This window comes from Echiichthys vipera (genome assembly GCF_963691815.1).
Source record: "Echiichthys vipera genome assembly, chromosome: 5".
NCBI lineage: Eukaryota > Metazoa > Chordata > Actinopteri > Perciformes > Trachinidae > Echiichthys > Echiichthys vipera.
This window is the reverse complement of record NC_139830.1, coordinates 23,223,278-23,236,597: the sequence shown is the minus strand read 5'-3', so window position 1 is coordinate 23,236,597 and position 13,320 is coordinate 23,223,278. Positions and strand designations below refer to the sequence as shown.

The 13,320-nt window shown below is 39.1% G+C and overlaps 1 protein-coding gene across 4 annotated transcripts in view; it reads right to left on the bottom strand.

Moving 5' to 3' along the window:
* The window catches only part of LOC310946718 (neurobeachin-like), a gene marked incomplete at both ends in the record, with an annotated part of 214,607 nt that overhangs the window by 159,345 nt on the left and 41,942 nt on the right, over nt 1–13,320 (bottom strand). The window lies entirely within an intron of this gene.

Here is a 13,320-nt window from a genome sequence, read left to right as displayed (position 1 = left end):
GAAGTAAGTGGAGATCTCTTTTCTTTTAAAAGGTTTTGATCAGAATTTAACACCAATCAAAACAAAATGGCCTGCCATTTTGATGAAAATAGAAACGGAGTACCTAAAGCCCTGCTGCCCCTTTTGAGGCACAAACGATAATCCCTCTTAAGAAAGTAGAAAAAAACAATCAATAATGCAGTTTTTTAAGTTCAACAAGCATGAAATTAACCCTCTAAAGAAGTACATGGTATACATGGAGAGCAGTGAAAACAACTTGCTGGTGGGTATCAAAGCAAGCAGGTGGAAAATGGCTCTAGCTAGCAACCGCACATTACTGTGATAGACAGGTAATAGCTAGGTGAAATCAAAAGCAGCCTGAAGTACAGGAAAGATACTAGTCCATGGAGGTATACTGTAAATGGACAGTATAGCAGGTGCAGTAGAAAAGTGAGGAAATGTCTTTTGGGGAAAAAACAAACTAATTTTAAAATAATTAAATAATTCAAGCTGTGCCATAAATTAGTCTCTAGCCTACATGTAATTGTTGTTGAAGGTATGTAAATCCTAACAAAGTGATAGAGTGAATCTTGAGAATTTTTCAGCAACTTACTGTACAGTGACAGTTTGTTCTGGAAAAATTACAAAGGTACTGCCAAGATATTTTTAAAGCCTTCATCAGTCTGAAAACTAGAAATCTTTATCAATGAGCACAGAGACAAGAGAGGGACTAACAATAGCAGGAATTTCACAGCTTGAAAACACATTAGTTGGGGATAATATTCAGTAATATAGTATCGTAATATTCTGTAATATTGAGTAATATTCAGTCGGCTTAATGGCCAAAATGTGTAGACGACTCCTACAAAGCAGAGCAAGCTGTAACATGTGTGTCTTCTAAATATAGTGACTATGTTGATTGTTATGGAAAATTACAACCCTCAGTGCCAAACTAGCCACTCCCCCTACCACCTGCCTAATGCCACTGCGCGTGTTCTGCTCCAGTAAGCCAAATACAAAAATGTCATCTTTCTGTCAGGTTAAACATGTTGCATCTGGTGGCAAAGTGTAATGGGGAAGTAAGTATTACATTGTGTAGTTGGGTACCAAAACCTCAAAAGGTCTGGTCAGTTATACAACAGAATATTTACAAGAGTGGCGGAAGGTAGTTACGACAGGCCCCATTGCCAGTAGTTACTAGTTACACACAGACAAATACAGATCATTATGTGTATATATTCTACCAACAATGTGTTGGATTTTACAGTCATCTTAATTACTTTGGCTATTAGGCTATTGCAATGGGGAAGTAAGAAAACTGTCAAAAAGAAAACTGTCTGGTTTCAGCACCTTGACCATCAGAGCGCTATTCTTTGACCTATGGTTGAAACGGGAAAACAAGCATCAGCTACAGTGAGCAGAGTCTATTTCACAGTGGTGCTGAAATGACTGCCGACTGTAACAAAAGGCATTTTTGGTGCAATAACTTCAAGAGTGCACTCTTATTTAAAAGATGATAGTAAAATGAAGACTGTAGCACACAATGAGATAGCACAGAGCTGCTATTTTTAATGAATAATAAAATAATTCATATTTTGAAAAAATAAAAACCATGATGGAGATAGGTTTGCCTTTTCAAGAGCATAGCAAATGATACCTTTTTAATTTAATGTGAGGTCTACAAGGGAATATTTCAGAGATGGCAATCTGAATCACTCACAATGGTATCTTCTCTGCCCAACACATTGCTGAAGGACCCGATTTCTCTATCCGAACTGGTTTCCATTTTTATAGTCTGGTGCTGGAGTATGCAGTCCCTGTCTGGCACAGTTCCTTGACTGTAAACCAGGTTAAAAGGATGAAAAGAACGCAGAAGCACTGATGAAGGGCCAGAGGTACTCAGGGTACCCAGAGGATCTCGAATTGTGTACTTTAGCAGAGCAACGCACTAAACTGTGCCTTGCCTTAGCCGAAAAGCTGCTTAAGTTCAACGTCAGTGACTGGCTGCCCCATACCAGGGAGGAGCAGGCTGTCTGACAAGGAACTCAAACAAACTGACCATCCCAAGATGTCAAACTGACAGATAAAGGAGAACATTAATCCCCTATATGTGCAGACTCCTATATGACAGTGAATTAAATATGTCAGATGGAGAAAAGAGTTTTTAGATTCATTGCAAAAAAAAGAAAAATGGGTCTATTTTTTACTTTTTCTCATGTTGTGGCCTGATTAGTATGTTTCGTTGTAACGCCAACATTTGAGTCTATTTTTAATTTTGTCATCTATGTAATATTGTCAACATATTGTAACCGTAAAGTGATTCAGTGTTTTTTTAATAAAATTGTCTTAATGAACCTGCAATTATGCAGAACAGTCAATAAACTAATAAGTAAAAAACAAATGGTCAGGCAAAATGCTCTCCTGTAGCAGCCATCATGACGCATATCACCCAATATTGCATGCAGACAGGGAAAAAACTAGACCAAACCATGTCGTTCTTCAATGTTATTGCCATTAATCACACTATTCACAGGCACGCCACAATTCTGAGAAGCGATGTAATTGCAGATTCAGATACTCAGAATAATTTTCACCCCTTATGTTACAAGAGGTAAATAAAGACATGAAATCACTGATTACACACTTAATATGTGGAGAACGGAGCTTCTCTGAGACATACAAAGACTAAATCAGTGCCGAGTTTGAATACCACTGAAGTAATGTTAACCCCACAATCCATGTTAAGAAGTAAGTGACCAAATTGTTTGTATATAGGGGCAAACTGCAGCAGTCTGTTTTCATATTAAAAAAGTAAAAAAAACATTACGTCATGTCATCATCAATGTGTGGGATTGTTGTAAGGGTGAGTGGTTTAGATACAAACTATACGCACATATACTGAGATCTCTGTTGCATGTCATACTATTCTCTCATTTCCTGTCTGTGCCTCTACAGTGACCGGTCTTATAAAAGCAGAATGCAAAAAAGTATTTTCATTGAACATGAAAGCACAAATACTCCTGTCAGTCCCACAGTCAAAGCCTAACAGCCTAACAAAATTGAAACTAAAATAATAGGTCCAAGGAGCTGTCAACAGTACTTATGGCACTAATCTGGGGAAAAGTATAAAATATTGTTTGGAATGTCTATGAGTGTTTGTTAGAGCTTCATTAGGATGAAACGGTCACTCTTACTGGGCTCCAGAGTTCCTCTGCAGAGATGGAGGACCTGTCAGAAAGACAACAATCTCTGTAACAACCCATTAATTAGTCCTTCTTGGTTGAATAGCTAGAGAAATTCCACTCCTAAATTAAAAAAGACACATGGCAGCCTTCCTGGATTTTACTTAATGACTGTAGTCTTGACAACAGACGACAAAAATATTCTGTTGTCTGGTGAGGGAAAAAATGGATTGTTCGACTGAACTTCACACGACAAACCAAGTGGCAGCAAAGAGCTTCGGCTCACCAGCTGGATGATACCGTTCAAATAAAGAAGATGATGATGTTTTCAGCAATAACCAATAAGAATAAGAAAAGCATTAATAATGTTAAAATGCAGAGACACAGAGAGGTCTTTAAAAATAAAACCTACACATGACCTCAGAATGTGGTGAGGACTCATCTTTCGTTTCATGACAGTGACCTTTCAGCACACAGTCAGAGTGTCTGGTGACCATGGAACTGGACAAGATCCAGTGTTGTTCCAATACCAGTATTGGAAATGCCTCCATTTCGGTTATGACTGTAGATAATAAAAGAAAGTTCTATGGCATTCACTATGGCATGTAGAACCTGGCTATACAGTGCTTACAATCAAATCACATTCATTCAGGGTTAGTAGTATACAGTGGTTACATAATAATAATACATCTGTATTTTTAAATGCACTGGCATAGGATTGTCAGTCAGTATCAGCCATAAGTAAGTTAAGGTATTGGAAACAGTACTGGGAAGAAAAAAATGGTATCAGAACATCTCTACTGAGGCCTGACGGTGAATGTATTTGAAAAACTGTTGCGAGACCTGAAGACTGCAGTTCCTCCGACTGTATCCACCCAATCTGACCAATCTCAACAACACAGCACAAACAAGTGTGCTAGTTGGTAAAAGCATAGAGAACTTAAAGATTTGATTGCTTCAAATTGTGCCATTAATAAAGTCTGAATGTCTGTCTGTGAAACACCACCACATACTAGAAATTGGTGACAGATTTGACATATTTAATTAGCATTCACTTTTAGTTTCTTAACCGAGCAATGCATAAAGCAATTAAAACATTAAATTTAACATTTAAAAATATAAACACTGGAGTTCTGCAAGATGAATACTATGGAAAAGCAGTATATGGTTGTGCAATCTATCATTCTGCAATATCCCTATCTGCAATAGTGGCAACTGTTAAATTCTCATGTTTAAAGGGAACAATGGAAGCAACAAGAAGTACAGATAGACATGCAGGGTGAATTTTTGCTTCCTCCAAAACCCCACCATCAGAATTAAATGTTTCATTTTCTTTCTGACTCCCTGCTGAATCTCCAGGAGCTATCTAAAATACCAACAGCAGGAAACACTGGCAGAGAGAGAATGTGGCTGTACACTCATTTATTTTGCCCCTATCTCTGACTTCTGCTCCTGATGTTTTCCAATGATAGAACACTGCTTGCCTTGGTCTGTTTACCACAATTAAACCCAACGGCAGCTCAGTGTGCTGGTGGGACTGAGCTCCTCTGCTAAATCCTATCTCACTGAAATGATAGGCCTATCAGTTATCTGCACAATAAAGCATGAGTTGCTTTGGGAAAGTCACAAGTGTCAGAAATTCAGAGGCAGAATAGTCTGGATATTCAGAGAAACAAAAGGTTAATTTAACAATATCACAATTTACTGCTGGGCTTCTCTACTGACTTGAGGCCATTGCACACCAAGTCAGTATTTTTCATCCTAAATTGAAGCACTTTTTTTTCTCCGAGTGAGCCCATGTGTGAATACAGCCGCTCATTCTCCGGAGTATTCACAGAGTGAGGGCTGTGTGTGTTTATGATGTTTATATCATGCTGCGGCACAGAAAAAACAAACCTCAGAGTGAAGAAGAAGCGTGATTTACACAAAGACAGCAACAAAAATGCCTAATGGGAGAAACAACGAGATTCAGGAACTTCTGACGTTAAGGACCAACGCCAGAATCATCTGTCAAATTTAAAGAACGGCAAGGGACTTGGTGGTTGGCGTCTTGACCTACACTTTCAGGAATTTGAAAACATTGACACAGATTGAGAATGAGACAACTCATTAAAGAGAACAAGGCAATGTGGATAAGTATAAGACAGTTTGTTAAAACTGGTCCGCCTATCATTGGACATTAAAACTAAAAACTACAACTAAAACTAAAATGGCGTTAGAAAAATCAGTATATGTATACAGTATATAGCAAGAATTTATGAGCAATCATATTACTAGTTCTGTCTGAGTTTATTATTGCATCTTGCCATGTTGCCATGAAGCTGCCAGACAGTTGCCCTTGGACCCGATAATTTCAATCTTGACTTGATCCATGAGTAAATATACTTTTATCAATAAAAGCATGCAACCGCTGTTGCTTCTATGACTTTCATTACATAAGGCAAATCTAGCGTACAAGTATTTGTCATAGGAGAACTGCTGATTGATGTAATGATGATGACAACCTCAGAGTTTATTCACCCATATGGGAGAGATGACCTAATATGTCTAGTTTCCGTGTGTGGCTAAAAGCTCAGCATATGGGATGTCATAGTCAGCTAGTCATTCTACATACAGTATGCTCTTTTCTGTGTCTGTCTTACTGAAGGGTGGAAAATGAAAAATGATGGGCTGATTGAAGGTTTTCAGGTCCTACAAGTGTTTATGTTGTGTGTTGCAGCCGTTGTAAAAGACAACTTGTCAGTCAGCATGTCAAGTGTCAGCTAAAGCATTTATCTCTGCACAACCACCGCCAAATCATGTTCACGTTGTCCCCACTCAAACGCAAATAGAATTGAATCTTCTGACATTTCTGCACCATAATTCAACACCAAAGAGGTGTGAAAGTGGTGCATAAACTGTACTTCAGATTCACACAAACACACAGACTTTCAGAAAATCTTAGCCATGTGGAAGAACAGTGTAATGGAGGCAAGCAAATACAGCAGCCAACAACCCATGCTGTATGATGCAAATACCCATGTGCTGGTTCAAATATGCAGACGGAGGTAAAGCTAACCCATTTCCCTGTTCCCAGGAGGGTGGCCCATGGAAGGAGGAAACCTGCCTCTTGTGGCTCTGGTTCATCATATAATTTCAATTAAGAATATCTCCTTCGGATTATTAAAATGTTTAGAAGCTCAGTGGAGTTACGGGTCGATGATTTGCAAACCAGAGAGGAAGGTTATAGAAACAACACTGCAATATGAGGTAGGAGAGTAATGCCACTTTAATTAGGCTCGAGCTGGTATCTGTGCAGCTCATGCTGGCAGACCTGTCAGGGTGCTTACATGAGAGTAGTGAGTGACAGCTAGCTCCCTTCACTTTAATAGCACAGAGACTTAGAGAGAAGGACTTAGCATTCACAAACCAGAGGTGAGGCTAGATTACAAATAATGCCTCTCTGTCACTAGAGCTGTAAAAATTACTCCATTAATCAATTAGTTGTCAACTATTAACTTGAGAAGAAATGTTTTTGATTCCAGCTTCCTAAATGTAAATATTTTCTGTTTACTTTACTCCTCTGAGACAGTAAACCGAATATATTTGAGCTGTGGACAAAAGAAGATTTGTAGATGTTGTCTATGGCTTTGAGAAACACACTGACATGTTTCACCATTTTCTGACATTTTCTGAACCAAATAACTGATAAATTAAAAAAAAATTATCGAGAGATTTAATCAATCTAATAATTGATAGTTGCAGTCATATATGCCACCCTGAACTCCATCCTTGGGACAAGAAAGAAATCAGGGACAATGAAAAATACATTTTTGGACGGATGTGGGATGGTAGGTAGACCTAGCCTAAAAACTAATACAACTGTGATAATACCCTAACATTAATCTCTGACGGAAAAAATATTACACAATTCAAGAGCAAGCAAGCACTATGAATCTTGACAGTGACGAGAAGTATTTGTCGCGGCTGTCAGGCAGTTACAATGGAGCCCTAAAGCGGTGCGTGGTGAGATTGCACACTTTCTGGTATCACCAGCGGCCTAACCAACAATATGCACCGCGGAAGAGACAACCTCAAAGACAGGGACAAACGCTCTGTCATTGGAGCACTCGAGACAGGCAGACTTCGCACGCACACACACACACACACACACACACACACACACACACACACACACACACACACACACACACACACACACACACACACACACACACACACACACACACACACACACACACACACACACACACACACACACACACACACACACACACACACACACACACACACACACACACACACACACACACACACACACACACACACACTCATGCGCAAACGTTTTGTTCGAACAAACAAATCTTTTGGGTGAAGGAACTGAACTGAATCTTGGGACTGAACTGATTGGTTCATTTCTCAGTTCATGAGCTCTCAGTCAGTTGAGAGTGAATGTGCTGCAGGCTAGGGGACTGACTGAGTGAATGATTTAAGCCATATTCGCAGGAGGAATGGCATGTGTTCAAGAAAGCAAATACACAACTGATTCGGTTCTGGTTTCAAACTGTTCACTGTAATTATTCAACAACATTGTATGTGTCTGTGTTCGCTTTACTATGTGTACTGTGTTATTAAGTTATAATAATTATTATAATTTAAAAATAAAATATATAGTCTTCGGTCCACTCTGCATCATGAGTACTTTTATTTTTGGTACTTTGAATATATTTTGATGATAATACTTTGAAATGCAGGACTTTTTTCGTCTAAAAGTATATCAGCCATCAGGTGTTCACAAAAAGGTACACTGTAATGTTAATAAAATGTTTGGGCTAAGTGGAGTAGTGGGCCTGTTCTCACCTGGTATTAACATCCATTCTGAATGATCACATCACAAGGGGACAACTTTCAGTATGTGTGGTCACACCTGGCAGCAGAACGTATCTCCACATGCATCATGTGACTTGTGATCTGATTTCACTTCCCTGCTCTGTACGTAAATCGACATGTACATAATTTCAGAGACACAGCGGAGCCTTGTTCATGATCTGACCAAACTGTCCACAAGTAGGGTAGTCCACATAACCACCTAAAAAAATCACAGAATTTTGTGAGTTGTTGGGTGGGGGAAGCCTTGAACTTCTCCATGAATTCTTAATTTTTCTCTATAAAATATTGTAAGAATAGTGCATCTCTTCAATAGAATGGCAGAGCTAGTGCGCGTGCATGGAGTGAGTGGGCGAGGGAGAGGCAGAAAATGATGGTGAATATAAGCATTGTGAGTTGTCTGAGCAGAGTTTATGTTTAGTAGAAAGGCTTATATCAAGTGAATGTACGCAGCAGTTTTAATAACTAAGTTAATAATGTTCTCAAGACCAGTGGAAGTCTTCCGTGGCTGCTGAGTGGAATAAAGGAGATTAGCTGGGCAGGCTCTCATGGGTTGTATCATTAAAAATAACATTCTAGTTAATTATAATGGGTTGCAGGTGGGTATAATAATAGGCTACATCTTTAATGAAAAAAAAGCCTACATTCTCTAGAATGTGAACAAAGCAGGGAGCATAGCTGATGCGATGCCGGCGCATTGAAGGACACTGTTTGCTTTTATACACATGAACAGAAAAGTTCATGAGTTTTTTCAGAAGAAGAAAACAGGAGAGCCAGCATTTTCTCGGAATGGTTTAAATTAGACCGTTAGAGCCCTGACTGAACTGCTCACAAGCTTAAAGTCCCTTTCACCTGGCTGGCCAGGAAAGAATGAGATTGTGTGATGTTAAAAATAACCCAGCAGAGGTTGTTGTGTTTTAGGAAATGAAATAGCCTAAGACATTATAATGATTCTTTAATGTGCTAGAATAGTATCTTTAACCAAGCAGGCATTTATTTTATTGTGCAGCAAAAGCAAAACTTGTTTATGTGAAAGCAATTAAGGTGTGTGCTTCAGTTAAAATTTCCATCCCCATGGCTCCTCTCTTCTAGCGCAATAGGGTTATGAACCTCAATCATTTTTTTCTTAGAAAGAATTAATTTGCTGTGAGGCAGAAAATTAAGAGTTACATCTGAGCCTTCAAGAATCCCTCCACTTTCAACTACTTCTGATTAGGCCTGGGCTGAAGGCTCTTTGTTGCCATGGTGACAGGAAGCAAAGATTGGACTTGAGGCAGTCTCCGAGGGAAGTCTAGAGTGACCACTAAATTGGGTGAAAAAGAATAGAACTGATGTCCTATTTACAAAGGCTGCTGGTAGAGTTCTAGCATTGCAGTGAAGGAGTCTCTTGGGGTCAGCTGTGGAGAGGAGGGTTTTCCTCACTGATATTAATGAGTGAAATTAGTTATATTTCCTATATATTTCCTCCTATTGACAGTAGTAATGTTAACTCAGTTATTTCTGAATGAATGTAATGACATGTGTAAGATGCCCTTCCCCCTTTTTTCAAAATAGATTTTTTTGCTCCTCAAAATCACTGTGATCACACTAAACTGGTTGCTCTGGTCAATCACGACCATTGCAATCAGACTGGGCATTGGCTTGATAAAAGCCCACATACACTCATCTAAGGTTTGCCTACTTGAATTGTTTCGCGTTGAAAATCAAAAGGTTAAAGACAAGTGATTTAAGAATATCTGGAGATGCTGGTTGAGCTGAGGTTTGCGCGGTTTACTGTGGTTACAGATCAGTTCAGTGCATCCGAAAACAGATACATAGTACTGTTCATTTACACAAAAGTATGTTAAACAAAAGTATACGGATTGAGCATGTAGAATATGTAGTATGCAATTTTGGACGCAACCATAGACCGTATATAAAGCTGGACGTACATTCAGGCTCTGAGAAATGAAGCCAATGCGAAAGTGCCTTAAACCTGCATTTTTTTCTAATTTCCAGCAGGAGGCGACTCAACTGGTAGAAAAAAAGAAGTCCTATTCTATAAAAGTCAATGGGAAAATGGAGAATGCCCCTACTTCTCACTTGATTTATTACTACCTCAGTAAACATTTTCCTAATGAGTTAGTGATCTCCATTACTAGTTTCAAGTGTTATACAAATACTTGCTTCTAAATACAGCATTATGATCATTTAATAAATGATGGTCCCATTTAGAGTAAAATAGACAATAAAACAGTAGGACTATGCTACTGGTCGACGTGCTTGCGGCAGGATTGAGGGTCAGTGATACATATGGCATTGTGTACTACATTAAAATAGCTGTGAACTTGTTTTTGGGTGTTGTCTGTGTTAAAGTCTCAGAGTTTTGACCCTCAGTGTGTTTTCACTTCATTACAGTTAATATAATAATAAATAATAATAATTGGTCGCAGAAAAAAGGTCTTGTTCAGCATCCTTTTGCAGCTTGATAACAAAGCTAACGCTAGCTAGCATGTGCTAGTGTTAGCTGGTAATTTTATGGAAACTGGTTATTTTGAACCAGCTCCCTCACCCGCTGGCAGTCTGCCGGATGACTCACTTCAGCTTGTTGAAAAACCTAAGTTTCTCTCAGCGCCGTATAAACAACAGTGGAGCTTGAAGCTACTTAGTGCTCCTCCCCAGCTCGACTCTCTTTTCCAAAGATGGTTAAAAAAACAAGATTGTGTCAGCCAAAATGGCGCAAACCAGCGGGTGACGTCATGGTAGCTACGAACATCTCTTATAGTCTATGGATGCAACTTATGTTTAGTGTTACCAACAAACAGTACTGAATTCACAAGCATAAGACCAGACCAGGAAAACAAACAAACAAACAAACAAACCTCATTAACGATCAAAAGGACAATATAACTTGGTGGCTAATTCCAGTAAAAGCATGGCCAGTACTTGGAAGCCAAACTCTCCTTGCAAATGTGAGCATGCCAAACGCAATAACAAGTTTAGCTGCTGAGTCAGAACAGCCTGAAGCTGACATTTAAAACCAAATGCAGTCAAAGGGATAAAGCATGATTCCAAAATGTGGAATGCAGAAGTAAAGAGCAGGAAACAATTGACCATTCTGTAGCCAAGTGCTTAGCAGCACCAGAGGGAGTTCAACGCAAGACACAATATTCATATAGAATACTAGGAATTTCCAGCAACCCCAATCAATTCACAGCCACTCTAAAAAGCTATTTTCCAACCAAGCAACAATGAGGCAAAGGCAGATTAATGTGACATAAAAGAAGTTCTGTAACATTATTTTTCCCCAATTCATTAACAAAAGCACTAGCATAAATAACTTGAGATTTTCAGAGATTTTTTGTGCATCAGTTCATTATTTTCTTTACACCCACACTTTTTGGACAGTCATTTAAGAAGAATTACTCTAATTCATTTAAAATGCCTGTATTTTGAAGTGCAGTAAATAAGAATATGACTATAAAAAATATTTCAACAAAGACATGGGAACTGAAAGCTAAAAAGGTCAGGCAATAAAAAGAAAAACAACTTCAGAGTGTTTTTGCAAATGATTATGTCCACTTCAAATATATAATTGGTGGTCATAACCACATGTAGAAGTGATTTTTATGGTCTCATTACCTACTTCTGAAACCATACCATTCAAGCTTGTGTACAGTTTGTGTATAGTATATATATTATTATATTGTTTTTATATATTAGTATATTGACAAACTGCACTCATTGTTCAAGCATATAGTTACAGTACCTCAGGTCAGTGCCAACTGGAGTGTCAGTTGATTGCTAATCTGCAATTGCTAATCTGTCTGACAATCATCAGCATTGAGTTCCATTCTTTCTCCAATGTGTAAATGCTCGAACCAATGACTTGAAAAGAAAGATGTATGAAGATATGCAAACAATAGCATGCACTGGGGCAAATTGTACTGCCAATCCAGGGAACTATTATAAAGAGTTGAGCTATAGCCACAGGAACATTCTCTCTTTACCCCAAAAATATTACCAAAATAAAAAGGTCAGGCCATTTAAGGACCAGGGTTGTAAAATATTGAAGGGGGGAGTTTCAAGTGTGTAAGAAAACAGGTTATTGCTTCTGTGGTTCCATTAAGTTTGATGAATGGATCTCACATCAATGCTGAACCATGCTAATGACCACACTTCAAATGCCCTGACTACCAACTGCTTCAATGATGAGCTAAGCCTACCACAGAGAACCATACTGGGAGTAAGAAAGAATTATTCTTTTTCCCTTTAAAAGGCAATAATCGTCATAATCGAGAACACAGCGAGAAACAGAGTTGGATAAAGAGCCAAGTTAAGGCATTATTAACTTCCTCCGAGTTTATAATTGTCTTTTTGTTTAGCCCCTAATGTATAATCAAAGCAAAACATCAATGGACATTAAGACTATACCAGACTTTTGAGATTTAAGAAATGCTCTAGTGATCACACAACAAGACATTTTATATCCCAGACTATTGATGCACACAATTTACAAAAGTGATCTCAGACAAGGATGAACATGGGGACTTCTTAATCCTGCACCCGCAAACATTCTGACCATGAATACACGCCTGGCCCCGCACAACAGAGGTCATCAGTACGCTTCTATCCTCCATTGGTTTTAGTGTTATTTGTGTCTTGGTAAAACACCATGGTTGGATTCAGACATCGTCTAATGGGACCTGTGATCACAGCCCAACACAGTGCAGCTTGATTGGCATTCACAAGAGAACAGCAGAATTGACAGGTCCGAATTTGGCGCCATGTTCTCTTCACAGATGAGAGCAGGTTTACACTGAAAACATGTGACAGGCGTGAAAGAGTTTGGAGATGGCGTGGTGAACGTTACACTGCCTGTAACATCACAGAGCATGACCGGTTTGGTGGTGATCAGTGATGGTCTGGGGAAGCATATCATGTCATAACCAACGGTACGGTAGTGTGTAGGCAGTTCCTGGATGACAAAGGCATTAATGCCATTGACTGGCCATCTTGTTTCCCTGACCTAAAATCCAATTATATCGGTTCATCTGACGCCAGAATCCGACTGTCCAGAAGCTCACTGATGCCCTAATCCAGGTCTGGGAGGAGATCCCATAGGACACCATCCTCCTCGTCAGGAGCCCAGACGCTGCAGGAGTGCATACAGGCACAGGGAGGCCACAGCCAGATTTCATTTTCTTCTTCTTCCTCTTCCTCTTCTGGTTTTGAATCCAGCTCTGTGGGTTGATGATTTTGGTTTCCATGGACCGTTGTTATATAATTTTGT